This window comes from Felis catus, chromosome A1, assembly GCF_018350175.1.
Source record: "Felis catus isolate Fca126 chromosome A1, F.catus_Fca126_mat1.0, whole genome shotgun sequence".
In the NCBI taxonomy this organism is placed as follows: Eukaryota; Metazoa; Chordata; class Mammalia; order Carnivora; family Felidae; genus Felis; species Felis catus.
The window spans coordinates 164,015,830-164,028,608 of NC_058368.1; the positions used below are offsets into that span (position 1 = coordinate 164,015,830).

At 38.8% G+C, this 12,779-nt stretch overlaps 1 long non-coding RNA gene across 1 annotated transcript in view; it reads left to right on the plus strand.

Annotated features, from left to right (window-relative positions):
- LOC123379269 overlaps nt 1-12,779 on the plus strand; it is a 137,648-nt gene that overhangs the window by 91,018 nt on the left and 33,851 nt on the right. The window contains exon 3 of the long non-coding RNA XR_006583530.1: nt 1,242-1,301. This is a non-coding gene — a long non-coding RNA (uncharacterized LOC123379269). The remainder of the gene's footprint in view (nt 1-1,241; nt 1,302-12,779) is intronic.

Genomic DNA, 12,779 nt, shown 5'->3' on the forward strand with positions numbered 1-12,779 from the left:
AACTTTCATCTGTTAAACCTAGATTAAATTGGACAGACCAAACACAGTCTTAACACTTGACCCATGTGAATGGAAGAGAGTTTAGATAGCATCAGATGAGCTAGGAATAAGAATGAGCATCCAAGGCTGTGAGCATCCCTGTAGACAGAGCCGATTATTGGGATCTCTGTGTATTGTCTGTGTATTGCTGTGGTGAGGTCCAAAGTGAACCTTCCTTCACATCCTGTTAGGCCTGAGATACTGCCAGATACTTCCTGCCTCTTTAGTACATTTTTGTGGCCCAGTTGTCATATTTTTAAATAGATCCCAACAACCATGGATACTGTTCATGAAGAACAGTATTCTTTCTGTTTTAATGGCATTCAAATGTTTCCCTCTTTGAAACTGACCCAGTCTTATCACTCTGCATATGAGGCAACTGGAGAAGTTAAGCAGCTTTTGGTTCATGTTGGTTGCTAAGACCAGGAGCCAGGTCTTGACTGAGACAGACCAGAGCCAGGACTTTTGTCTGCCTCTCAGTCCACTCAACCTTTTTTTTATAGGATGCATTTTTTTTAATTAAAACCCAGAGTAAGTGGCTCCTTTTCTATCTGAGAATGGAAAAGATGTCTGAGATGCTCTTGGAAGTCATTAGAGTCTACCTCCCTGGCAAAGGGAAAAACAAAGCTAAGTCTGATCACTTACTTTTAGGGCATTGAAAAATATAAAACCTCAATGAAGACCATACTATAAGACATGGCCTATTATATATTTGTTTGAAAAAGAAAACAGTGACATTATTGACAAAGCACATAATGGCTATATTTAGTTGCAGTTTGGAAATTTGAGGACATTAAAAAAATTTTTTTTTTACAAATATTAAAGAGGAACCTACAAAGTGTCAGGTATTGTGTTAAGTGTTTAGGATGCAATGTCCATACTGCTTATGGATATGACTCCTGCCTTCATTGTACGTACTGTCTACAGGGGTATATAGACAAGTAAGTGGGTAAGTAAGGTGCAGTGTGAAAATGAGCATCATAGGGGAAGTATAAGGCATAGGTGAAGTACTTAGCAAGGGAACTACATCTAGACATGGGGAGTCTGAGTTTTGCCAGTAGTAGTGACATTTAAGCTGCAAAGTCAAGGATGAAGAGAAGTTAATCCAGTGAAATGGGAGTTGGATGGGGATGGGCACGCATTGTAGATAGAGGGGCAGCATGTGGAAAGTTTCCAAATTAAAAGAAGAAATAATTTTTCAGGAGCTGAGAGAAGTTTGCTGAAGTATGTCGGCTACAAACTTTCCTGTGGTTATTTCAATGGTGAGTATACAACATTATTTTTTTTCCCTAAGGGCACACATTATTTAGCAAATGAATACTTTTTCTAGACCTAGACATTTAGGAAACAATTTTGGCTCCCTTTTGTCTTCTGAAGAAGGGGCAGAATGTTAATCTCCAAACATACTGATTATTTATTATCTCTGCCTGATGTGTGTGTGTGTGTGTGTGTGTGTGTGTGTGTGTGTGTGTGACTGAGTGTTGCCGGGAGGAAGGGCTACCATGCTTCTACATAACTTGCACTCTGTGGATCATGACAAATGGATACCTTCTGTTGTCCACCTACTGGCTGTTGTCCCTTGCAACATAGAATGCAGGCATTGTGGTCAAAAACTTTGTGTGACGAGTCATATACAACTGTTAACATGTTTCCACCTCCTGGCTCTCCTATACTTTATCTATTTTATAACTTTCTTGTTTGCATACAACACCTCAGAATCCTACTTTAAGTTTCTGAGAATTCTGCCCCTGGACAATTATACTTGACAACGGAAAGGGAATAAAACACACATTAAAAAATGATTGTAAGCAACTTATGCCTATCCAAAGCAAACTGGTGATGAAAAATTGTCCTGTGTATGTTTCTCTGTGCTGAAACAACTTGCTCCCTTCCGGCACAGCTGAGGCTTATATATTAGGTCATTCAATATTAAAGTGATTGTGAAGATTCCTAATTCACAAATATGCCCTAATAATGTATAGTAATTTTTAGCAATTATTTTCATCATTATTAATGATATTAATAGCTAAAATTTGTGTCATGTTACTATATATCAAATATTAAGCTAAGTGTTTCATGCTTATTATTTCATTTAATCTGCATAATGTTCTTATGAAGAAGGCATTATCCTTTTCTTTATCTTACAGTTAAAGAAATTGAAGGATAGAGAGGTTATATACGTTGCCCCAAATCACAGAACTAATATGTGGGAGGAAGAATTTGAAACTAGGCTGGCTGACTTCAAAGGTCACTTGTATACCAAATAGAGTCTGTTGCTGAAGATAGTGGCATCATAAAAGTTTGCAAAAAGAGAAAACTAGCAGCATGTGCAAGAAACTGGTTGGGTATGATGTTAATTTAAAGGATAAGTTTCCGTGGCATGATGGACTGTCTTCTTATGGGTATTTTCAGGATATTTATTAGGTTAAAATTAACTTGCAGTTCTTGTGGATGCTAATAAGCTGCCCTGTTTACCTTGAAGCTGAACTTTACAAATGGTATTGTACCTTCATAACCTTGACATTTATTAGGGTTTGAAAAGTGCTGCTCACTCCTTGAGAAAAGAGAGTAAATGTACTCTTAGAGTGCTTTGAAAAAAAAATCATTGCTATATGTGTGAATTGTTTGAGTGGTTCTTTATGGTTTACCAAGCACTTTTGCATTATTTTCTTTTATTCTTATAGCTCTCTGAGAGAGAGAGAGAGAGAGAGAGAGAGAGAGAGAGAGAGAGGGAGAGAGGGTATTATTGCCTCCATTGTGCTGAAAAGGAAACTTATTATTGGTGAGTGAAGGATAAACCGGAACCAGAACATGAAACTCTACTCTTTTCCTTAAATACTTCTTTCCCTCTATATACCTATATATAGTTCGGAAGAAAAATAGAGGAAATTTTGTAGGGAATAATATGTAAGAAGATAAAGTCAGCTCCCCGTAGGTAAGCTAGAATGTGACTGCCTCTTGGCTGCTTACCATTGCCAAAAATGACTTGGTTAATAACCTCACTGCAGACAATGAAATTCCCAATTACCACAACACATAAACGTGGCATATAGCTTCTTTGCTGGCACCTACTTTTATGTCATTAGAAGAAAGCGGGGTCTTCATGGACTTCAGTTCTTCCTCTTTCCCCAACGCTGATGCCACCAGGGAGGGAAGACAGATGTTTGTAGAGAGGGGCTTTTATAAACCTTAGGAAATCTCGGGAGCTCCTTCACTTTTTACGGAAGAAACTCATGGACTATGTGGCAAGGATTTAAAAAGATTTTGTTAAGGTATATTTTCTGTTTTAGAGCCCATTGTAGGGAGAAAACTCCATTCCAGTGATTTGCCAACATACTCAAATTGTTGCTAAAATTTGTATTCAAATAATGTACATTTTTTAGAAAATGTAGGTCTTGGCCAAAATTTTCCATATTGAATTACAGAAATAAAAATGAGGCACGTGGCACAATAATTGAGTTGAGAGTGTAGATTTTGATAAAAAACAGGCAAGAACTGGACACGAAGACATGTTGAAGGAGACCTTGGTAGCGGTCCCAAGAAACAACAATGATAGCCTGAAGCAAGTATCTGAAGTGACCAGTGTGCCTAGAGATTGTGGCAAATAGAAAAGGCAAAAATCAGTGTACGTCAGCTAATTGGATAATATCTTTTTTTGTTGTTGTTGTTAGACATACTTTGTTTTTAATTTAATTTTATTTTTAAATTTACATCCAAATTAGTTAGCATATAGTGCAACAATGATTTCAGGAGTAGATTCCTTAATGCCCCTTACCCATTTAGCCCATCCCCCCTCCCCCACCCCCTCCAGTAACCCTCTGTTTGTTCTCCATATTTATGAGTCTCTTATGCTTTGTCCCCTCCCTGTTAAAACAGTATTAGCAGTAATTTTACAATGATCACATGTTCTGGGAACTTGGTGATCTTCAAATGTGATAAAAAATAATTTCCTCCGATTGAAGAAATACTTCATTGTTAGACAAGTACTTACAGTCAGAGGCTGGGTAGCAAAATTGTCCATTTTATTGGCCAAAACATCTAGTTTGATGCAGACTAGGAAAATACCACAACCCAAACAACTGGAAGAAAGTAAAATGACTCAGGGGCTGAGGGGCTGATTTAAGGCTCCTTTAGAGAGATTGAGGTCTACCCAGGGCAAAGTCTTCATGACTCTGGTGAGGACGTCGAGTCTCTCTGCTTCAGAGATGTAGGCCTTAATCAAATCTGTTATATCTGGGTTTAGCTCACCTCTAGTTTATATAGTTACCTTTAGCGATATCTATCATTGGTCTGCTGCAGACTAGCTCTATGACCTTGGTCTAATACTTAACCTCACTGGATCTTTTTCTATAGCTCAATCAATGTACTTCCCATTCTTTTTCATTCCTCACAGGGACGCCTGTGAACAAATAACAGTGAATGTGAAGTTGTTTTGAATTTCTCGGAGGAAAGTCACATTTAATACTGGAAATTATTGCTATTATTAAAGTTTATTGAAGTTAATGATTATTATTAGAAGTTCATTGGGATAAACAACACTGCCAGTCAAGATTTGAGTAGCTCTTAGCTAAAAAATCAACAAGAGTTAAGCTTAAATGTTATGAGGGTTCTGCTGAAGTAGATAAAGGTTTAGGTAAAAGACATTTTTTTTTCTAGGAAAAGCATTGAACGGTAGGTTTACTTAGGACCCACAAAAACATTTTCTTAGATTTTTAAAAATTGGAATTGGAAGGTGCTCAGGTACCAGGTAAAATCTATTCTGTTAGATGAGATTTACTCATTTCAGGGATGGCTGACTAGCTTCAGTTTTGTTTTCTGTTCCCTCCATACATCTTCTTTCCTCCTAGCATCCTTCACACACAACTATGAAATAATTATAAAAGCAGTGCATTCAACAGCCTCAACTCAGCAACATACAGATATGTGTTACTCATTTTTTTTCTATGTTTTGCCAGCATTAATTTTCTGTTCCACTACCCACTGGTAAGACTGGGGAGTAGAGAACCTTGATATTTACAGTAGAAGTATCTCAGTACATTCAGATAATTTTCTTCAGGTCACATTCACTACTCACTGTGGTCAATGTCTACTTTCAGTGGAGGGGTAGGGCCCTGCATTCCGTTTCACCTGTATTTGGTAATGCCTAGGGTCTAGGTAAGGACTGACTGACACGTGAGTTACTCATTTTTTTTCTATGTTTTGCCAGCATTAATTTTCTGTTCCACTACCCACTGGTAAGACTGGGGAGTAGAGAACCTTGATATTTACAGTAGAAGTATCTCAGTACATTCAGATAATTTTCTTCAGGTCACATTCACTACTCACTGTGGTCAATGTCTACTTTCAGTGGAGGGGTAGGGCCCTGCGTTCCGTTTCACCTGTATTTGCTAATGCCTAGGGTCTAGGTAAGGACTGACTGACACGTGAGGGACATGAATGATCTATGTGAGGACTTTGGGTCACCTCTCTGATTGGCCATTGCCTCTTCTCCCTCTAACACTGGCTGCTTGATAAGATTTGATGCAGCTGGTCCCTAAGTTCTGGTTCCTTGGTATGACACTTGAACTAGGCATTGGTGACTAGGGGGCATTCTGTCTGCAGCCCCCTAACTTGAAGAATCTTATGGGGATGCTGCCACCTCTTTTTCCTCAAAACTCCTAAACAGATGGTCTTTGAGTTCCTCAGGTGACCACCTATCCTTGCCTGACATTATTTTTACAGCATGCTCTGAGCCCTCAGAAAGCCTCAGAGCCCCCACCATGGAGCTTCAGCTTAGGCAGAAATTCAAGAGAGTAATCTTTGCCCTATTCCCAACTGTTTGCAGGTCCTGGTGCTTAGCAAACAGCTAGCTGTAAAATCAGCTGCCTATGAGATATCTATGTACTCCCACAAAGGAGAGAAGAGAAAGGAGGAGTACAAGTGCTCTACAAATTCTCTCCTATCATCTGTCCATGGATACCCCTTCTTTCCTACTACTAGGCTTTTAAAAATTTTTATTTATTTACCTTTTGTTGACAAAATTTTAGTTTCTTTGGAAACTCCTAATGCAAGGTAATTGGCATAAAAACCATTCCATTTCACATCCCTACATGATTCTTGAGTGGATCTGAATCTTTTATAAATTAGTTTTAAAAGTTGTTTTTATTCATTCTCTTTAATTAGGGAAAACAAGACATAAATTTTTCATGGCAAATGAAATCTCTCTCCTATTATAAAAGATGCCAAGAGATAAAAATCTAGGCTAATGAGTTCCAAATTATGTATATGTGTGTGTGTGTTTTCTCCCCATAAATCAGAAGTGCATACATTGTTTTCCCAGTTTTACTGATGTGGAAAATGAGTCTCAGAGTTGTCTACATATCTAATAAAAGGCAGAGGATATAATCAAGTTGAGATTTGGCAAACTTCAAATTCTGTATTCTTTCTGCTAGAGGAAACAACCCTTCAGCGATTCCACTTGGTAGGCCAGCATTTGAACCCTATTCCTAAGTGTGAGAATGGTCTTTTCTTTATGAGTCTTGGAAGGGGCAAACTTGCTTCCCATTATAGAAAGTGAACATATTGGATGCTTTCTTCGCCTCCCTTGCAGCTAGGACAAGGACATGTGACCTAGGCACTTCCAAGTCAGATGTGATCCTCCTAGAATAGGGGGCACTTTGAGGAGTTCCGTCTGGTCAGCAGTAGCAGTGGCCTTGCTTGGTTGAATCTTAATGGTACCAGGGCATGACTGCCAGTGTCTGTGTATACTGTTGAGGGCTTGCAATGATGACAGTGCAAGCTGCAAAGTGCAGGATTTTGAGATGGTAATCGTGGGGTTCTGACCAGGTCAGTGGCCTCATCTGGGCATATTCTTGGCTGTCTATGCATCTGTTTCCCCAACTTTTCCAATGGATCTGAGACCTACCTAATATTCTTTTCATAAATGTGTTCCTATTTAAATGAGCCAGGATTGGTCTTATTTATTTATTTATTTATTTATTTATTTATTTATTTATTTATTTATTTATTTATTTTCAGGTTACAATCTATAGTCTCTGAATCATTTTTAGCCCAATTCTTCTGTGTTTGTTTGTTGTTTTTTTTTTTCTGGGTTTGAGGTCTATGGAGTTTATTACAGAGCTAGGTAGTATTTCTATTGGACACGTTTTGCAAAGTACTATCCATGGTTTCCTTAAAACTAAGGGTGATTATTAGGATATGAAGTGTATAATTGCCACAGCATACTAGGCAAAATGCAAGAGCATAAATGATTTTCCCCATAACTTAACAGGCATGGGCTTTGGAGTTTGTGAAAGGGGAGCAAAATAAGCATTTCTTTAAAAAAAATTTTTTTAACGTTTATTTATTTTTGAGACAGAGAGAGACAGAGCATGAACAGGGGAGGGGCAGAGAGAGAGAGGGAGACATAGAATCTGAAACAGGCTCCAGACTCTGAGCTGTCAGCACAGAGCCTGACGCGGGGCTTGAACTCACAGACTGCGAGATCATGACCTGAGCCGAAGTCGGACGCTTAACCGACCAAGCCACCCGGGCGCCCCCAAAATAAGCATTTCAAGTGATTAATTTTATGAAGTGAAGCCCTTCAGTTGCCATCTGCCTAGCCTCATCCACTCAGTTCAAGAGTTAATGCACATGGGAGCACCTGGGTGTTTAAGTCAGTTAAGCAACGACTCTTGATTTTGGCTCAGGTCGTGATCTCATGATTCCTGAGTTGGAGCCCCATGCTGGGCTCTGTGCTGACAGTGCAGAGCCTGCTTGGAATTCTCTTTCTCTCCCTCTCTCTCTGCCCCTCCCTTGTGCACGCTCTCTCTCTCCCATGAAATAAATAAATAAACTTAAAAAAAAATAAAAACAGAGGCACCTGGGTGGCTCAGTCGGTTGAGTGTCCGACTTCGGCTCAGGTCATGATCTCACAGCTTGTGAGTTTAAGCCCTGGCTCGGGCTCTGTGCTGATAGCTCAGAGCCTGGAGCCTGCTTCGGATTCTGTGTCTCCCTCTCTCTCTGCCTCTAATCCACTCGCATTCTGTCTCTCTCTCTCTCTCTCTCTCTCTCTCAAAAATAAATAAACATTAATAAAAAATTTAAAAATAAAAATAAAAAATAAATAAAAAAAGGCTTAACACACATGAAGCCCCTTCTACTCTGTCCACCATTCCCTTTCCTACCATTCTTTATTACTTTATGTACTCTCTCTCTCTCTTTTTTGGTAAGCCTACTCCAAACACACATCTATACATGGAATAGATTCAGTGGCTCCTCAAGAGTGGATACTGTGTCTCACTTGCATGTTTCTCTCCAAAATCCAGGCTGATGCCTGGAACAGAGTTGGCAATCAGTGAATATTTATTTGAAGGAAACAGTAAGCACTGTAAATTCTGGTATGGTTAATTTCTTTCCAATTTAACCCTTTCTTAAGTTAAATTTTCAAAGAGATTCCTCTACATGATTTATTTAATTCTTTATTAAACTTCCATGATTTGTTTGGCTTCTTCCAAAACCTCTAGCTCTGTCTTAACTCCATCCTTTCCATATTCTCTCCCACCACCACCCCCTCCATGTAAACCCACATATAACCAGCGTGCCCTACACAACAAGGTGGCCCAGGGGTCATGGCTGTATTCTTTTAACTTTAAAAATCTCCTCTGAAAAACCTTGGTATTAATAGCAGCACATTTTAAACTACCTTGTATGTTTACTTTCTCTGGCCCCACCTCACTGCTGCCACTTTCAACCCATTAAGACTTAGGAAAAGGGTTTTGATTGCTTAGTGACACATGATTATGTTCAGCATTTTAAATATAATTTGGGGAAGAGAGGAATTTAGATTGGGCTTAGACATGCCTTTAACTTTATATGTTTAGAGCCTATGTCCCAAAGTTCTCTGGTACAGTCATTATCCTAGTCTATAGTGTAAAACTCTATTTGTGTTATCTGTCTCAGAATTCTGAATTTCATGCTGTGAAATATGGGGTTCCATTTTGTAACACTCCCTTTCTAGAACCTACTCTTTATTTTCAAAGAGAACAAGGATTATAGTGGAAGAAAAGAATGAGGATAATAATGGCTCCATTTTTACAAGCACCCTGTCAGGTTTTTGTGATGTAACCTTCGTCAATTTAAGTAAAGGCAGGTGAGAAAGACCCAGGGGCTCCAGCCACACAAGGCTGCCCTACATGTCCCTACTGTTCCATCTAACCCTAACTCTCTCCCAGTCTTTTCAAAAGGAGAAAAGAAAAGGACATGAATAGTTCCTGTCTGTTGCACTACAAACTGGATAGAATATATCAAAGAGGAAATTACACGTCTGGGATTTGGAAAACATTCATTAGGACTGATCATAGAGCAAATTGACATGGACCGGTGCAATGTGCTGGCCTTATAGTAGATTTAAATATATAGAACAAAGGCAAGGACAGGCAGTGGCTTAACCTTGATTTTCAGTCAATTTCTTTAAATATCTTTTTAACATTTCTACTGTATTTCGGGCATAAAAAGTACTGAGATCTGTTTCTAAAAAGAAACTATGTTAAGTGTCACATTGTATAAACATACCTTTAGAGGCATTTACAGTTTAGTCAGGGAAGAGGCATGGAAGAGGCATGGAAGAAATATAACAAATCATAATACTATGTAAGATTTAATAGTGACTACCGTATAGTGATTAATTACCTTGTGCCTTAAACTGTTCCAAATACTATACTAATAGGACCTCTTTTTAATCTTCATAACAACCTTATTATTAATCTGCATTTTACAAAGAAACTGAGACACAGAGTGGTGGCCCAAGGCCACACAGAAAGTGAATGGTGGAACATAATTCAAACCCAGACAGTCTGGCTGGAGAGCATGTGTGCATGTTTTAGACAGTAATAAGAGGTGACATAAGGCAGTACACGTTAAATGAATGTATATTTCAGAGGTGGCAAGATGGTGGGTTGGGCTAAACCTGTTCCTTAAGGGTTTGGGTCACACTCAGTTTTGCCTGCATGTTGTTTTGAAAAGTTTGTGTGTATTTTTAAAAATTTTAAATTAATTTCCAGTATTTAAAAAGTGAGGGATTTTACATACATATTCAGATTCTGGCTTTTCCCGATAATTCAGATGGTATGGATATCCTCTACCCACATTCTTATGAGGAAACATGGTCTGCAACTGAGTAGCTGCTGTTCAGTTTAAAAGAGACATTCCTTGGGGTGCCTGGATGGCTCAGTTAGTTAAGCCTCCCACTTTGGGTCAGGTCATGATCTTACTTTTCATGGGTTCAAGCCCCACATTGGGCTCTGTGCTGACACCTCAGAGTCTGGAGCCTGCTTTGGATTCTGTGTCTCCCCGTCTCTCTGTCCCTCTCCTGCCCACACTCTCTCTCAAAAATAAATATTTAAAAAAATAAAAAAAAAAGAGGCATTGCTCTTGGGGCTCCAGGGTGGCTTAGTCAGTTGAGTGCCCCTTGTCAGGCTGGCTGTGTGCTGATACTGTGGAGCCAACTTGGTATTCTCTCCCTCTCTCTCTGCCCCTCCCCCGCTTACAGTCTGTCTCTCTCTCTCTCTCAAAAATAAACATAAAAAAAAAAGAGGCATTGCTCTTCAGTTTGCTGTAGTCCTTACCACTCCCTTTTATTTCCCATACAAATGTATGTCAGCAGCCATTTATCTTCCTGCGTCAATATTTTGTTTCTTTTGTGTTAGAGTTAGGAGGAAAATTATATCTTGTACTGATGTCTATATCAAGTATGAGAAAAATGAGAAATGTGCATAGATACCCAGCATTTACAGTTACTCATGCATGTATGCTATTGGTCAGGTTTGTGAATTTGAGGTTGTAAACTATGTAGGCTGTAACACAAGGCTCACTTGTATAGGAAAATTACTAAATATAAAACAGGAATTTGCTTGGGCCTTACAGAGTGGGTAGGATTGTCATAGGTAGAACAAAGTATGTTAGGGACGGTAGGAAGGTTAAATGGGTAAAAATCAAATTGTAATTTGTATAAAAAATAGATTCAGTAGCAAAACAATCATTACTCGGTTTTTGACTGGAGTAATTTGTGATGGTTTTGGTGGCTTCTGAGGTTGCAGTGAATGGAAGGCATAAACAAATCTGAGAATTGTTTCAATGAAAGGACATATTATGTCTCCCCTTTCTCTGCCCTCTGTCTCTAAGACAGATAGACAACGTACTCAGATATAAACATAAATACCCAAACATACAATATGTGCACACACACATACAATCTTTACCCCTTTGAATTGTTCAGTGGATTTAAGGGTAAGATGTAATCTTGATACAACTGCCACAGTAAGTTAATTGCTAGACCATAATTGTACCAAAACATTCAGGTAATAGCATTAGAGATATTATTTTCCTTCAGGCAGGCACTTCTGGCATCCACAGGGTCATAGAATCAATAGAGAAGAAGGGATGAACCCTGGATGCCTTATAGACAGAATCAAAAGGTAACCTTTTCCATGGGATTGCCAGCCAGTCAAGGTCTGGCTTTTCAAATTACCTGGCAAGGTCTTCTGTTGTCATCTTATATCTACAAGCCCTAAGTGTAGTCTCCTCCAACCCGTATTCCAGTTGGAAAAAATAGTTTTTAAAAAATATCGTTTTGAATAGGTTATTACCTGGCATCTTTCAGAATAATAAAATAAAGAACAATTTCAGAACTGTCCTTGAGTGCATTTGACTGCAACATCTTCATGCACAGTGAGGCTCACTGAGCATCAGTTTGCTACACTTCACTGTACTAGAGGTAGTTCTCAATGCAGTCGTCCATTTCAATTATCTTGTGCCAAGAAAATGAGTATTTTTTAAACTCTAGTGGCACAATTTCCTCTCTTACGTATTCTGTCTTAAAAGAAAATATCACTTCCAAACAAAAGCAAATATTTAAATCTCTCCCTCACTCCTGTCCATCCCTATCTTTAAAAGATTAGATATCGGAGCAAAATAATTTGTAGTAATTGTGTAAATTTTTAAGATGTAGCCTGGCTGAGCTACTTCTGTTCGATACATAAAATTTTTCTTAATAAACTGCTTGAAGGAAAATAGGAATTTCACAGGTGGTAAGTCTATTTTTCTCTCTTCAGATATAACTGCTGATTTCAAACATGTGCATTTGGGACCCATGGACAATAAAATTACTGTCTTGCAGATGCATAATAAATAAATGTTAAAGGTTGAAAGTATATGCAAAGCACACACAAAAGCAAGTGCTAACCAGGTTTTAGAATTCGGAAGTGTCATAGCATTTGCTGCAGTGGAAAGGGCCTAGATATTTTGAGGTTTTATTCTGTGGACACTCATTTCCATCTGTAAGGGACTCCCTTCCTTTCTTCTCTCCTTCGTCTGTCCCTTCCTTTCTTTGTAACTTGAACATGTGTGCTGCCCTAATAGTTACTGTCCCAGGTGCTAGGACACAACCTCCCTCTATTAGTCTGAGAGGTGTTAAAACAGGTTGTTTTAACAGAAATTTATTTTCTCACCATGCCGGAGGTTAGAAATTGGAGATCAAAGTGTTGGCTGGTTTGGTTTGTGCTTGGGCCTTTCTCCTTGGCTTGCAGACAGCTGTCTTCTTGCTGTGTCCTCTCATGGTGTTTCCTCTGCGGACATTCATCCCTGGTGTCTCTTCCTCTGTTTATAAGCATACCAGTCATATTGGATCAGAGCCCCAACATTATAACCTCATTTAACCTTAATTACCTCTTACAGTCTCTATCTCCATATGCAGTCACATCCTA